This window comes from Amblyraja radiata, chromosome 8 (genome assembly GCF_010909765.2).
Source record: "Amblyraja radiata isolate CabotCenter1 chromosome 8, sAmbRad1.1.pri, whole genome shotgun sequence".
NCBI lineage: Eukaryota > Metazoa > Chordata > Chondrichthyes > Rajiformes > Rajidae > Amblyraja > Amblyraja radiata.
In genome coordinates this window covers 41,816,659-41,831,136 of record NC_045963.1, presented here as the reverse complement: position 1 = coordinate 41,831,136, position 14,478 = coordinate 41,816,659, and the positions used below count along the sequence as shown (strand labels likewise).

At 44.4% G+C, this 14,478-nt stretch overlaps 1 protein-coding gene across 5 annotated transcripts in view; it reads left to right on the top strand.

Annotated features, from left to right (window-relative positions):
- senp6 (SUMO specific peptidase 6) overlaps positions 1-14,478 on the top strand; it is a 78,577-nt gene that overhangs the window by 6,263 nt on the left and 57,836 nt on the right. The window lies entirely within an intron of this gene.

Here is a 14,478-nt window from a genome sequence, read left to right as displayed (position 1 = left end):
GGCATTAATAGTGATATTTCAAGAATCACTAGAGTCAGGAGTGGTTGCAGACGATTGGAATATTGCCAATATTACCCAGCTGTACAAGAATGGAGCAAAGCAGAATTATACGCCCGTTTGTCTGACTTTAGTGGTTGGTGAGATTTTAGAATCCATTATAAAGGATGAGGTTGGAGTACTTAGAAGTTCATGATAAAATAGGCCAAAATCAGATGGTTTTGTGAAGGGGAGATATTGCCTGACGAATCTGCTGGAATTCTTTGAAGAGGTAACTAGCAGGACAGACAAAGGGGAGTCAGTGGACGTTGTTTACCTGGATTTTCAGAAAGCCTTTGATAAGGTGCCACACATGAGGCTGCTAAAGATGAGAGGCCATGATATCAAAGGGCAGATACGAGCATGGATAGCATGGAAGAAGGCAAAGAGTGACAATAAAGGGGGATTTTTCTGGTTGGCTGCCAGTGACTAGCAGAGTTCAGCAGGGGTCAGTGCTAGGGCCGTTACTCTTCACATTGTATATTAATGATTTGGATGAGGGGATTGAAGGCTTTGTGGCCAAGTTTGCAGATGATACGAAAATAGGTAGAGGGGCAGGTAGTGTAGACCCTGCAGGGACCCTGCAGAAGGACCTGGACAGGTTGAGAGACAGGGCAGATGGAATATAGTGTAGCAAAGTGTAGAGTCATGCATTTTGGTAGTTGGAATAAAGGTGTAGACTAGTTTCTAAATGGGGAGAGAATCCAGAAATTGGAGGTGCAAAGGGACTTTGGAGTGCTGTTGCAGGATTCCCAAAAAGTTAATTTGCAAGTCGAATCGGTAGTAAGGAAGGCAAACGCAATGCTAGCATTTATTTTAAGAGGGCTAGAATATAAAAACAAGGATGTAATGCTGAGGCTATGTGGCGCTGGTCAGGCTGCATTTTGAGTTTTGTGGGCAATTTTGGGCTGCATATCTGTGGAAGGATATGGTGGCTCTGAAGAGGGTCCTGAGGAGGTTTACAAGAATGATCACGGGAATGAGTGGGTTAACATATGATGACTGTTTGACGGCACTGAGCCTGTACTCGCTGGAGTTTTGAAGGATGAGGGGGTATCTCATTGAAACTTACCGAATAGTGAAAGGTGTGGAAAGAGTGGATGTTGAGAGGATGTTTCCACTAGTGGGTGAGTCTAAGACTAGTGGTCATAGCCAAAGATCTTATAGCGGAGCAAGATAGGCTACTCCTGCGAAATGCAATGGACTGACATGTAGTACGCTATGGAGGGGATCATGGGCATTTTTCCACGCCCATTTTAGTAACCTGAGCCTACCTGACCCGACCCGACTCGCAGTGTAATCAATGTTGAGGGGCAAAAGTTTGTGTGGGTTAGATTCATAAATCTGTCAGTTCATACTTCTTGTCAACAATAACATTTGATTCTGGTAATTGTCTTTTTTAATGTTTTTTAAATCATTTCTTTTTAAATGGTCCACAAGCAGTGTTTGAGTTGATTTTGTAGTAACCGGAACCGACCCGACTCGCAGGGTGATTGACATTGCGGAACTTTTTGTGCGTGATATAGGGTTAGATTCATAATTCTGTTAGTTCATAATTCTGTTAATTCTTGTTAAAGAATAAATTGTTTATAAACACACATACATGAAAATTATATAAATGTATATAATCATATAACACACACAATTATATTTCTTCTGATCCAATAATGAACTTTATTTCAGACTAGACAAGGGACATTAAATAAGAAACATTGTAAACAAGAAACATTGTAAACCTCCCCGCAGCTTCACACACACTAGAGGCCTTATCCCACCCGGCACTCCCTCGCCTGCCCCCTCACTACAATGTCTCCCCCCCCCCTCCTATGCCCCTCTCCCTCTCCCATTGCCCCGGGCCCCACACTCCCTCTCCCCGCTGCCCCGCACTCTCTCTCCCCGCTGCCCCGCTTCCTCCCCGCTGCCCCGGGCCCCGCACTCTCTCTCCCTGCTGCCCCGCACTCTCTCTCCCCGCTGCCCCGCACTCTCCCCGCTGCCCCGCACTCTCTCTCCCCACTGCCCCGGGCCCCGCACCTCTCTCCCCCGCCGGGCCCGCACTCCTCTCTCTCCCCCCGCTGCCCCGGACTCTCTCCCGCTGCCCGACTCCTCCCGTCCCCCTGCCCCGGGCCCGCCTCTCTCTCCCGGCCCCGCTCCCCCGCGCGGCCCGCACTCTCTCTCCCCGCTGCCCCGCACTCTCTCTCCCGCTGCCCCGGGCCCCGGCTGCCCCGCACTCTCTCTCCCCGCCCCGCACTCTCTCTCCCCGCTGCGCCTCTCTCCCCGCTGCCCGCACTCTCTCTCCCCGCTGCCCCGCTCTCTCTCCCGCTGCCCCGGGCCCCGCACTCCTCTCTCTCTCTCGCTGCCCCGGGCCCCGCACTCTCTCTCCCCGCTGCCCCGGGCCCCGCACTCTCTCTCCCTGCTGCCCCGGGCCCCGCACTCTCTCTCCCCGCTGCCCCGGGCCCCGCACTCTCTCTCCCCGCTGCCCCGGGCCCCGCACTCTCTCTCCTCGCTGCGGATCCAATCTTTGGCCGGAAGCAAGAGGGCGGAGCAAAATGGCGGAACAAGATGGCGGAACAAGATGGCGGGGGCAGGTTGCTAAAATGAGTCATAAAATCACCCATGAATCCGCCCATGAGCGTACTACACGTTTGCGTGAGAGTAATCCATCTTGCTCCGCTATAGGATCTTTGGTCATAGCCTCAGAATTAAAGGATGTTCCTTTAGGAAGAGAAGGAATTTCTTTAGTCAGAGGGTGATGAATCTGTGGAATTTTTAAAGCGGGGATTGATAGGTTCTTGATTAGTGAGGGCATCAAAGGTTATGGGGTGAAAGCAGGAGAATGAGGTTGAGTGGGGAAAAATAGATTAGCCATGATCAAATGTCAGAGCAGACTGAATGGCCTAATTATGTTTTATGGTCGTGTGATATTTCTCTCCTACCTCAAAATTTTCCAACAAGTCCTCATTTGTTTTCCCACATACCGATAGGGAACATGACATCTGGCTAATCACCCTCCCCCATTGCCACTCCTTCAATGTTTCTGGGACTAAATCCTTATCCGAAAAATTCCGAGACGCAGAAGAGCTGCAGTGGTTTAGGAAACTTGCCATCACCTTCTTGAGAGAAATTAAGGTGGACAATAAATTTAGTCTTCCCAATGTCTGCAAGATGAGTAATGAATTAAAAAAAAAGGCAGTTGCATAACCTGTGGATTATTCTAGCAGTTGGATAAGGGAGCAAAAGGAGAAACTAAAGACTGTTTTATCTGCTTCCAACTTGCAAAAGTAATAGTCAATATTATACTTCACAGTCTACATTGTTAACAGTAAGTGGATTTAGAACATAGAACAGCACATAGGAACGGCCTCTTTGGCCCACAATGTCTGTGCTGAACAAGGTGCCAAAATAAACTAATCTCTGCCTGCACGTGATCCACATTTCTCAGTTCCCAGCATGTACATGTGGCTAGCCAAAAGCCTCTTAAATGCCACTATCATATCTGCCTCTACCACCTCCATGGATGACAGTCTGTTCTAGGCACTCACCACCCTCTGTGCTCAAAAGCTTTGTTCATCTCCCATTAAGAGCAAGACTTAAAGCACGACCTTCAGTTTAACAGGAGAACAATGGCATGCAAGCATGGCAAAATGCTCCTCTGTTTGCAAAGCCCCCTGGTAGTGGCAACACAAGTAGATAGAGTGGTAAAAGAAGCATATAGTATGTTGCCTTCATCGGTCGGGGCATTGAGTAATAAGAGTCGGGAAGTCATGATGCAGTTTTAGAGGACTGATTAGGCTGCATTTGGAGTATTGCATGTTATTTTGGGCACCCCATTACAGGAAAATTGAGGCTTTGGAAAGAGTGCAGAGGAGGTTTACCAGAATGTTGCCTGGTTTAGGGAGTATTAGCTACAGGGAGAGGTTGGACACTTGGATTGTTTTCTGTGGCATGCCGGAGGTTGTGGGGAGGCCTGATAGGAGCATGTTAAATTATGTTAAAGTAGACAGTCAGAACCCTTTTTCCAGAGTGGAAAAATCAAATACTAGAGGGCATGGCTTTAAGGTGAGGGAGGGGCTAAGCTTAAAGGAGATGTGCAGGGCAAGTTTTTTATTACATGGAGGATGGTGAGTGCCTGAAATGTTATCAGGGTTGGTGGTTGAGGCAGATACAACGGCAGCATTTGTATAGGTAGATGTATATACAAGGAATGGAGGGAAACGGATTATGCGCAAGTAGATAAGAGATGGCCTTGGCATCATGTTCGGCGCCTGTTCTTGTTCTGTTCTATGTTCTATGAATGGGATAGCACTTCTGTTGTATGTGTTGGGAGTATGAGTTACACTGAAAGAAAGCTAAGAATTAAAAGAGAGCCAGTCACTTCATGATGCATTCTAATTACAGAGGGAAACCTGCAAATTGACCATGTACTGAAAATCTACAAGCTCCTCGCAATTTCCCAACTTTCTCAGCACAGGCAATTGACCGAGGACGGTTGCAGCAGAATCCTTGTCATTTCATCTCATTGAAAGGCACAGATTGAAGGTAGTATGATTATAAATTTAAAAAAGGACACAGTGCTGGAGTAATTCAGTGGGTCAGGCAACATCTGTGGAGAAAAAGGATGGGTGACATTTCGGGCAGGGACCCTTCTTCAGAGTCTGAAGAAGGGTCCGGACCCGAAACGTCACTCAACCTCTTCAGAGATGTTGCCTGACCTGCTGAGTTACCCCAGCACTTTGGGTCTATCTTTGGTATAAACCAGCATTTGCAGTTCCTTTCTACAGCATCTCTGGAGAACCTGGATAGGTGACATTTCAAACTGATTGCGATTGATATGCTCCATCTTAGTGCCATAAGGTGGTATTATGTTCAAAGAGCAAGTACAGAAGTGGGAAACCTTATAGTGGCATCACAGAATTTCAGCAAATCAACAAGAAAGAAAAGCAGGCATTTTGCACTTTATTTTCTTTCACCAATAACATGAACTGGAGCTTAATGTTGCAGCTACAGACGTCAGGGTGGCACAGTGTTGCAGCGGTAGAGTTACTGTCTTACAGCGCCAGAGATCCAAGTTTGATCCTGTCTACATGTTTGAACATTTACATATTCTGCAAGTAAGAATGTCATTGTTCTGTTTGGGACAGAAAACATTGAAACACTCTTGACTCTCGACTCTCCCTGTAACACTAAATCTTAGAAGCTGAACATCCAGCTCCAGTCAAGCCCTTGCCAAATGAGTCTATTTCCACTTTCATCACTATCCTGTTGAGTAGATAATTCAGCGGAGATACATAGAAATTTTAAAGAATGTTTGTATTTTTGTTTGATTTCTGACAAAATGTCTTTCAAAGTAAGTTAAGTTTGTGACGCTTCATAATCAAACTTGCTTGAACGAGAAATTAATGTTGAGAGTATCTAAAAATGTTAAGGAGTGGGTTTGAAGTGGGAAAAGGGTGGGATTTGGGGTGTGAAAAAAAAGGAGTGATCTATGAGGCTGTTTCATAGAAAGGACGGAGTGAAAGTTAGCTGAATTAAACTGTCGATTATGCATTGATTATGTTATATAATAATGAGATGGCTCCACAGAAAATAAGCAAAATTGAAAATCAAAAAAAGCAAGTGCAGTATTTTTCGCAGGAAATTCTCTATTGGATCTGAATTTTTCTTCTTGTCTCAAGCCCCAGATTGGATATATAAATTTAATTCCGAATTAAGACCTTGCAAATTATCCATCAATAATCAATACAATAAAAATTATCGTGTAATTTAAAAATTCTCTTACATTTTCCCCCCCATCCCATCCTCTGTCCAGGGATGTTTTTTGTGGCTGGTTTATTTTAGTTGGGCAATAAATGTTTTTGCCGTTTTCACATAGCATTTCTAAATGTATGTATATTAGATCCATTGCTATTCCACCACTAATTTTTGTAATAGATATAAATACTGCCTGTCTTTTTAGGTTTCTTTAATATTAGTCATCTTCCAGGTTTTACATTCAGAAATGTTTTTAAAAAAGATTTGGGGGGAAAAATGAACAAGTTTGGAGGTGTGCTGCGTAAATATTAAGGCAAAATATTTAATATTTCTGCCAGATTGTTCTTTTGTAGTCATTTGCCTAGAGTGGCGCAGCGGTAGAGTTGCTGCCTTATAGTGCCAGAGACCCGGGTTCAATCCTGACTATGTGTGCTGTCTGTACGGAGTTTGTATGTTCTTACTGTGACCATGTGGGCTATTTTCGGGTACTCCAGTTTCCTCCCACATTCCAAAGACATACATGTTTGTAGGATAATTGGCCAGTAAAATGATAAATTGTCCCTTGTGTGTAGGATAGTACCATGAAGACCATTAAAAAAATATATTTTGCCTTTCCAATCATCTTTCTTTAAATGAGGAGACGATGTTTCTACTAGTGAAAAAATGTATCTGTACCTTTTATTCGATCAGCCCTGGAGAAAAAGAATCCAGACTGTTAATCATTAAAGGTCATAACCTGTGGGTTTGTCTTCTCAGTAAGTCAGTTTATAGAGATACATGAAGCTGCAGATGCTGGAATCTTGAGCAAAACATAGTGCTGGAGGAATTCAGCAGAACAGGCCGCATCTGGGGAAGGAATGGACAGGCGGTAGATATTTCATCAGATTCAAGTGCTGTCTCGAATATCTGGAATTGAGAGAGATTTTCGGTTCTCTGCGTGAAAGGCAGTTAAGATTATTAGCTTGTATGTAATTTGAACTGAAGTTCTCTTTTCTTGAGCCTTTTGCAGTCAATTATGTTGGCAAACAGTGACCTGCAGTCCTGACTACAAATTCGAACTGTAATATTTTAACTGTACCAGTCACTTCTACTTTGTTTACATCAATATTGCTAAATAACATGTTTTTATGTAGGATATTTTTTGCTAGGTCTGCCTTTGAGGTATGCTTTGGTAATTATCTCTGGTTGTTGTTTTTATTGCAAGAACAACTAGCTGGATTTAAAATACAGAATGTCCTCCGGATGAGAATCGAGCACTGTTTTCAGTGTGGACAGAAAAATCTTTGCATCTTCGGACTGTTTTATCTCTTTCCCCTCCCCCACCACTACCACCACGACACCACCACAATTCTCCTGATTCAATGGATTGACCAAATAGTTCTAAATAGTTATAGTGCAAATCATGAAATGATTTCTAAACCAAACTCCTGGGAGAGATGTGAACCTAAATGATCTTGCCCAAGGGCGCGGCGATTGCTAGGTTTGTGATCGGTAAGGGTGTCAAACATTACGAGGAGAAGGGAGGAGAATGGGATTGAGAGGGAAAAAATAGATCAACCATGATTGAATAGCGGAGCAAACTCGATGGACCGAATGGCCTTATTGTGATCCTTTGTCTTATGGTCTTATGGAACAAGTGTTACCCTGGGATTGTGTAACTGTGATGGTAAACAAATGACAGCAGGAAAAGACTGCACCTGCTAGCTCGGTAAACTTTTGTAACTTTGTCAGCGCCAGAAACGTGGCGACACTTGTGTACTGCCTAGGTGAGGTCTGCTGTATGATTCTGCCGGGTTGGATGCTAAACAAAGCTTTTCACTGTACCTAGGTATGCTTTGGTAGTTATAATAAAATATCATTGAATCATCATTGAGCTCTTGTTTAACTTTGGACAGAAATGAACTTTTCAACATATGAAATGAACTTGTTGCGGAAATACCTGTCATTACTGCTTGAGAAAAGGAATGTGAAGGCTAACCGGAAGGTAGCCGGTTCGAATCCCGCTTGGAGTGCATACTGTCGTTGTGTCCTTGGGCAAGACACTTCACCCACCTTTGCCTGTGTGTGAATGTGTGTGAATGTGTGTGAGTGATTGGTGGTGGTCGGAGGGGCTGTAGGCGCAGATTGGCAGCCACGCTTCCGTCAGTCTGCCCCAGGGCAGCTGTGGCTACAGAAGTAGCTTACCACCACCGAGTGTGACTGAGGAGTGAATGAATAATGCGATGTAAAGCGCCTTGAGTATTAGAAAGGCGCTATATAAATCCCATCCATTATTATTATTATTATTATCCTGGAGAAAGCATGATAACTGTATAAAGTCTCTTTCTGAACAGTGTACTTTGGTTCAAACTTGCAGCGTTGTAAAAATGGATTAATGACAAGCACCATTGTTAATCACAGGTTAAAGAACAGTAATGACAAAGGGCACTCTTTAACAATTCCAGTGAACAATGGAATTTGAGTTCCCATTTCACAGACACAAAGAGCTGGAGTCACTCGGAGGGTGAGGCAGCATCTCTGGAGAAAAAGGATGTGTGACGTTTTGGGTCGGGGGCCCTTCAGACTGAGAAAATCTCAAGTCCTTTTTCTCCAGAGATGCTGCGTCACCTGCTGAGTTACTCCAACACTAAGCGTCTCTTCGGTATAAATCGGCTTCTGCAGTTCCTTCCAACACACTTCTGCGCCTCTCTGTGCTGCTGCAGGCTGCATCTGATCTGCACGTTCGGTTTCAGTGGAGCCTCCAGTGGCGCCCGATCCACGCGATTCTCCTTCCACAAATGCTGCCTGAATTGGTGGGTGCTGTCAGTCTTTCAGAGCACAGAAAATGAGTGGGATTAGAGTAGAGTTGTGAGTGAATTGAGTGTACTTCATTCCGGAGACAACTGACCATCTCTGTGGGAGGTTTCATGAAGATCTGAAGTCAGCTCACCTCCAAAAGGGCTTGAGATTGCCAATTAACACGAAAGGTTCAGTTCCTTCAAGTCAGACACTTGATTCCTTAGTAATATTAGTGAGAACGGCCGTTAGGTGGGTGACAGACTGTGTCTAAATTTAATATTAAAACATCTTTGGTGTGGGTTTGCTTTGCTCATTATTGTCACGTGTAAAAAGAATAAAGTGAAAAGCTTTATATTATTCAGTCAAATCATACTATATACGAGTATAATCAAACCATGCACAAGTACAAATGTGTAAAGAGAAAAATATCAGTACAGAATAGAATGTTACAGCATGATAGTGCTGCAGTTGCAGAGGAATAAAAGTCAGGGTTTGCAATGAGGTAACTTGGAAGATCGGGATTACACCCTAGCTTATGGCAGGACCATTCAGTAGTGTGATAACAGCAGGGAGGTACCTGTTCCTGAATCTGGTGGTTCACGCTTTCAGGCTAGTATCTACTGCCCAACTGTAGAGTGGAGAAAAAGGAATGACTGGGGTGAATGACTGGCTGATTTCCTGAGGTTGAACGATGTGTAAATGGAGATAATGGTGGGGAGGCTGTGATGGACTGGGCTGGATGTGATGGACTGGGCTGCATCCACAATTTCTAGCAGTCTTTGGCAGAAAGTTGCCAAACCATATGGTGCTGCATCCTGATGGGATGCTTTCTGCAGTGCATCTCTAGAAGTCGGTAAGAGTTATTGGACATGTTGAATCTCCTTCGTCTTCTGAGAAAATGGAGGCATTCATGTGCTTTTGTGTCTGTAGCTTCAATGTGGTTGGTTGAGGACAAATTGTTGGTGATATTTACGCCCAGGAACATGGCTGTCGACCATCTCCATTTTTGACACCATTGATTGAGATTGAAGAAGAGTCACGTATTCCTTTTCTCCAGAGATGCTGCTTAACCCGCTGAGTTACTCTAGCATTTTGTGTCTTTCTTTGCTGTAAACCGACATCTGCAGTTCCTGCACGATTTTGTACATTTCTATAAGATCACCTTCAATCTCCTGTAAGGATCCGTGTCCACCATGAAGCAGCGGATGGCTTTTCGAGGGAAGTTGAAAGAAAAATTGCAGGTAGACACAAAATGCTGGAGTAACTCCAGGTGAGGCAGCATCCTTGATATCCCGCAGCTCCGCTCTTACTCTCCCTCCCCCCCCCATTCGTAACAAGGACGCAGTCTCCCTTGTCCTCGCCTTCCACCTCATCAGCCGTTACATACAGCATATAATCCTCCAACATTTTCGCCACCTCCAACGGGATACCACCACTGGCCACATCTTCCCATCTCCACCCCTTTCTGCCTTCCGCAGAGACCGTTCCCTCCGAAACTCCCTGGTCACCTAGTCCCATCCCACTCAAACCACCCCCTCCCCAGGTACTTTACCCTGCACCCGCACAAGATGCAACACCTGTCCCTTTACCTCCCCCCCTCGACTCCATCCAAGGACCCAAACAGTCTTTCCAGGGGAGGCAGAGGTTCACTTGCATCTCCTCCAACCTCATCTGCTGTATCCGCTGACAGGTGTCAACTTCTCTACATCGGCGAGACCAAGTGCAGGCTCGCCGATCGTTTCGCTGAACACCTCCGATCAGTCCGTTTTAACCTACCTGATCTCCCAGTGGCTCAGCACTTTAACTCCCCCTCCCATTCCCAATCAAGTCAAGAGAGTTTATTGTCAAGTGTCCCAGATAGAACATTGAAATTCTTGCTTGCTGCAAGAATTTGACCTTTCTGTCCTGGGCCTCCTCCATTGTCCGAGTGAGGCCCAGCGCAAGTTAGAGGAACAGCACCTCGTATTTCGCTTGGGTAGTTTACACCCCAGCGGTATGAACATTGACTACTCTAATTTCAGATAGCCTTTGCTTTCTCTCTCCATTCCATCCCCCTTCCCAGTTCTCCCACCAGTCTTACTGTCTCTGCCTACATTCTATCTTTGTCCCGCCTTTGCCCCTGACATCAGTCTGAAGAGGGTCTTGACCCGAAACGTTGCCCATTCCTTCTCTCCAGAGATGCTGCCTCACCTGCTGAGTTACTCCAGCATTTTGTGTCTACCTTCGATTTGAACCAGCATCTGCAGTTCTTTCTTACACAAAAGAAAAATTGCAGGGCAGGTGGACAGGCCTGGGAATGGAACTATCTGTACTAGTATTGCAAAGAGTTAGCAAGAAGCAAAAGGAACAGATGCCCATTTGTGCTGGCATTCTCTGTTGCTATGGCGAATAAACTGAAAGCAGCATCAAAGCAAGCGGGTTTGCTGGGTATTAGACTCTATTAAAGTGGGCCAAGTTTTGCAATCAATGTTGAAGTGAACTATGCAGCTAATGAATGAAGTCAAGCTGACTATGGCATGGATATCCTCCTTTCCGATGTTGATTCTACAAAATTATGAGGATCTGTTTTCTGTAACAGTCGTGTCATGAAGCAGCACACACTGGCAGCCATATTGAAGAATTCTCTCAGCACCTCAGGTAGTGAAAAGCTCTGAATTGCAAACTAGTTTAAATAGTTTACAGAATGCAAAATACAGATTGGTATGTACTTACGTTTAATAATAGATGCTGCAATATCACAACTTTTAAACAAGGTCTGCAATGTGTTTAGGAAATACAAAATAGGTCTGTTTTTATTTACTTGGTTAGAATTATCTCATGTACACAGCAAAATTAATGCCCCTGATGTCATGCAGTTTCAAGGAAGATGCACGACTGAGTTATTAGCTCAACCTCTCATTGTCTGAGAACTTGGAGGAGAAATTTTGCTCCATCTTCGTTTACAAAATCTTGAATGGGGGAAAACAGGCTACAGGAAATTTGTATAATTTTTGTAAAAGATGCACATTATTTAGAAAATAGACAAAATAGACATTCCGAAATGTCACCCATTCCTTTTCTCCAGAGATGCTGCCTGACCAGCTGAGTTACTCCAGCATGTTGTGTCTATCTTTGGTGTAAACCTGCATCCGCAGTTCCTTCCAACAAATTATTTAGAAGATGGCGGTTCATCGAGAATGGTCTCAATATTTCTATCAACTGGCATTTTAAATTGTTGGAATTTTGTTACCATGAAATGAGTTATTCATTTGGGGCAACTAATTTATAATTGTGGGTGATTTCGAAATAGAATATCTATGTGTAAGAAGGAACTGCAGATGGTTTAAACCGAAGAAAGACACAAAAAGCTGGAGTAACTCAGCGGGACAGGCAGCATCTCTGGAGAGAAGGAATGGGTGACGTTTCGGATCGAGACCCTTCTTCCCACTGAAGATGTTCCCTGTCCCGCTGAGATACTCCAGTTTTTTGTGTCTCTCTTCAGAATATCTTTATTCTATTTTAAGAATGATTTCTGTCTCTAAATTCTTTCGAATCTGGCAATGAACTAGTCATCAGTTTCCAGATGTACACTACAAAGCAACCTTTACTCAGCATGGTAATCACAATCACAATCATTTATTAGCCAAGTATGTTTTGCAACATACGAGGAATTTCATTTGCCATGTCAGTCATATAAATTAAAAATAACGGAACGCACAAAACATATTTTAACATAAACATCCACCACAGTGACTCCTCAACATTCCTCACTGTGATGGAAGGCGAATAAAAGTTCAAATCTCATCCCTTTGCTCTCCTGCGGTCAGGGGCCTTGAGCCCTCGTTGACGGGACGATCTTTACTGCTGTAGCCGGCGGCGTTTGGGCCCTCCGCATCGGGGCAATCAGCTCCTGCATCTGCTCCTCGCGCCGGCAATCGGACCCCGCGTAGAGTTGTGAGTGAATTGAGTGTACTTCATTCCGGAGACAACTGACCATCTCTGTGGGAGGTTTCATGAAGATCTGAAGTCAGCTCGCCTCCAAAAGGGCTTGAGATTGCCAATTAACACGAAAGGTTCAGTTCCTTCAAGTCAGACACTTGATTCCTTAGTAATATTAGTGAGAACGGCCGTTAGGTGGGTGACAGACTGTGTCTAAATTTAATATTAAAACATCTTTGGTGTGGGTTTGCTTTGCTCATTATTGTCACGTGTAAAAAGAATAAAGTGAAAAGCTTTATATTATTCAGTCAAATCATACTATATACGAGTATAATCAAACCATGCACAAGTACAAATGTGTAAAGAGAAAAATATCAGTACAGAATAGAATGTTACAGCATGATAGTGCTGCAGTTGCAGAGGAATAAAAGTCAGGGTTTGCAATGAGGTAACTTGGAAGATCGGGATTACACCCTATCTTATGGCAGGACCATTCAGTAGTGTGATAACAGCAGGGAGGTACCTGTTCCTGAATCTGGTGGTTCACGCTTTCAGGCTAGTATCTACTGCCCAACTGTAGAGTGGAGAAAAAGGAATGACTGGGGTGAATGACTGGCTGATTTCCTGAGGTTGAACGATGTGTAAATGGAGCTAATGGTGGGGAGGCTGTGATGGACTGGGCTGGATGTGATGGACTGGGCTGCATCCACAATTTCTAGCAGTCTTTGGCAGAAAGTTGCCAAACCATATGGTGCTGCATCCTGATGGGATGCTTTCTGCAGTGCATCTTTAGAAGTCGGTAAGAGTTATTGGACATGTTGAATCTCCTTCGTCTTCTGAGAAAATGGAGGCATTCATGTGCTTTTCATGTCGGGGTTGGTCGAGCCTCTGCGTCATTGGAGCTACTGACTATCCTCTCCTGAGACTGCGAGCTCTCGATGTAAAGTCCACAGGCCACGGTTGGAGCGATCTCAAGCAAGGGATCGCTCCGATGTTAAGTCCACGTCCACGTGTTAAATTACAGGCCCACCACCGATTTTCCGGCACCCTTGGTTCCAGAGCCTTGCTAGATTATCCATTTTGTGTGACCAACAGAGTTCATGTACTAATGACACAACAATACCTCTGACCCACCAATTATACCCTTCTTGGTTCTTGGTTTCCTGGTCCTCCAAAATATTCCAAATGGAATTTAAACTGGAGGTGGTGGAGGGAGGACTTAAGCCAGAAGGGGTTCTTGGGAAGAAAGAGCTACCTTAAATTTAGTTGCATCTTGTTGGGTAACTATGGTAGGGTGAAGACCATGCTTTAATTATGCGGGGAAGAACGAATTGCTGTACACATCTGGCTTGGTAGCTGGTATCTCAAATTGGATTGAATGCCCTCGTCTGCTCCTAATTGGTTTGGGTTTGGTGTAGGTTTTGTAATCTATGTCGAGCTGGCCATTTAACATTTTGTAAAAACAGGTCAAACGGTGAGCTTCACGTCTGTCTTAGAGAAGGTTCCACCCCAGTATCTAAATCAGCCTGGTTCACTAGAAACATAAATAAACAAATATTAAATGTGCTGATGCTTGACACAACTATCACTTGGACCTTGCTTAGAAGCCATAGCTAGGGTTAAATTAAGCAAAACAAGCTAAGAATTGCACAAAACCGAGAAGTCACAACCAACAACTGCAGATGTAAACAGAACTCTTTTAGGACGTGTCCCGAGAGAGCATGCGCCACACGCCGCCCAGTGAACTTCAGACACTCTCATAACTTTGTCCGGATTATAGGAGGTGCTGGACAATCAGCTGCTGGAAAATCGGTAGTGGACTAGTACTGGGTAATATTGTATGAGCCCCAGAGGGCAGAGCAGAAATGGTGTGTTGAGCAGGTGTTTTTTAATCCAATTAAAAGTACCAATGCAGTAAGGGAGTAGCTCAAGAGAGACCATTTATGATTGACAGCAGTGAGAGAGTTTAGGACCAGAGGGCACAGCTTCAGATTCAAG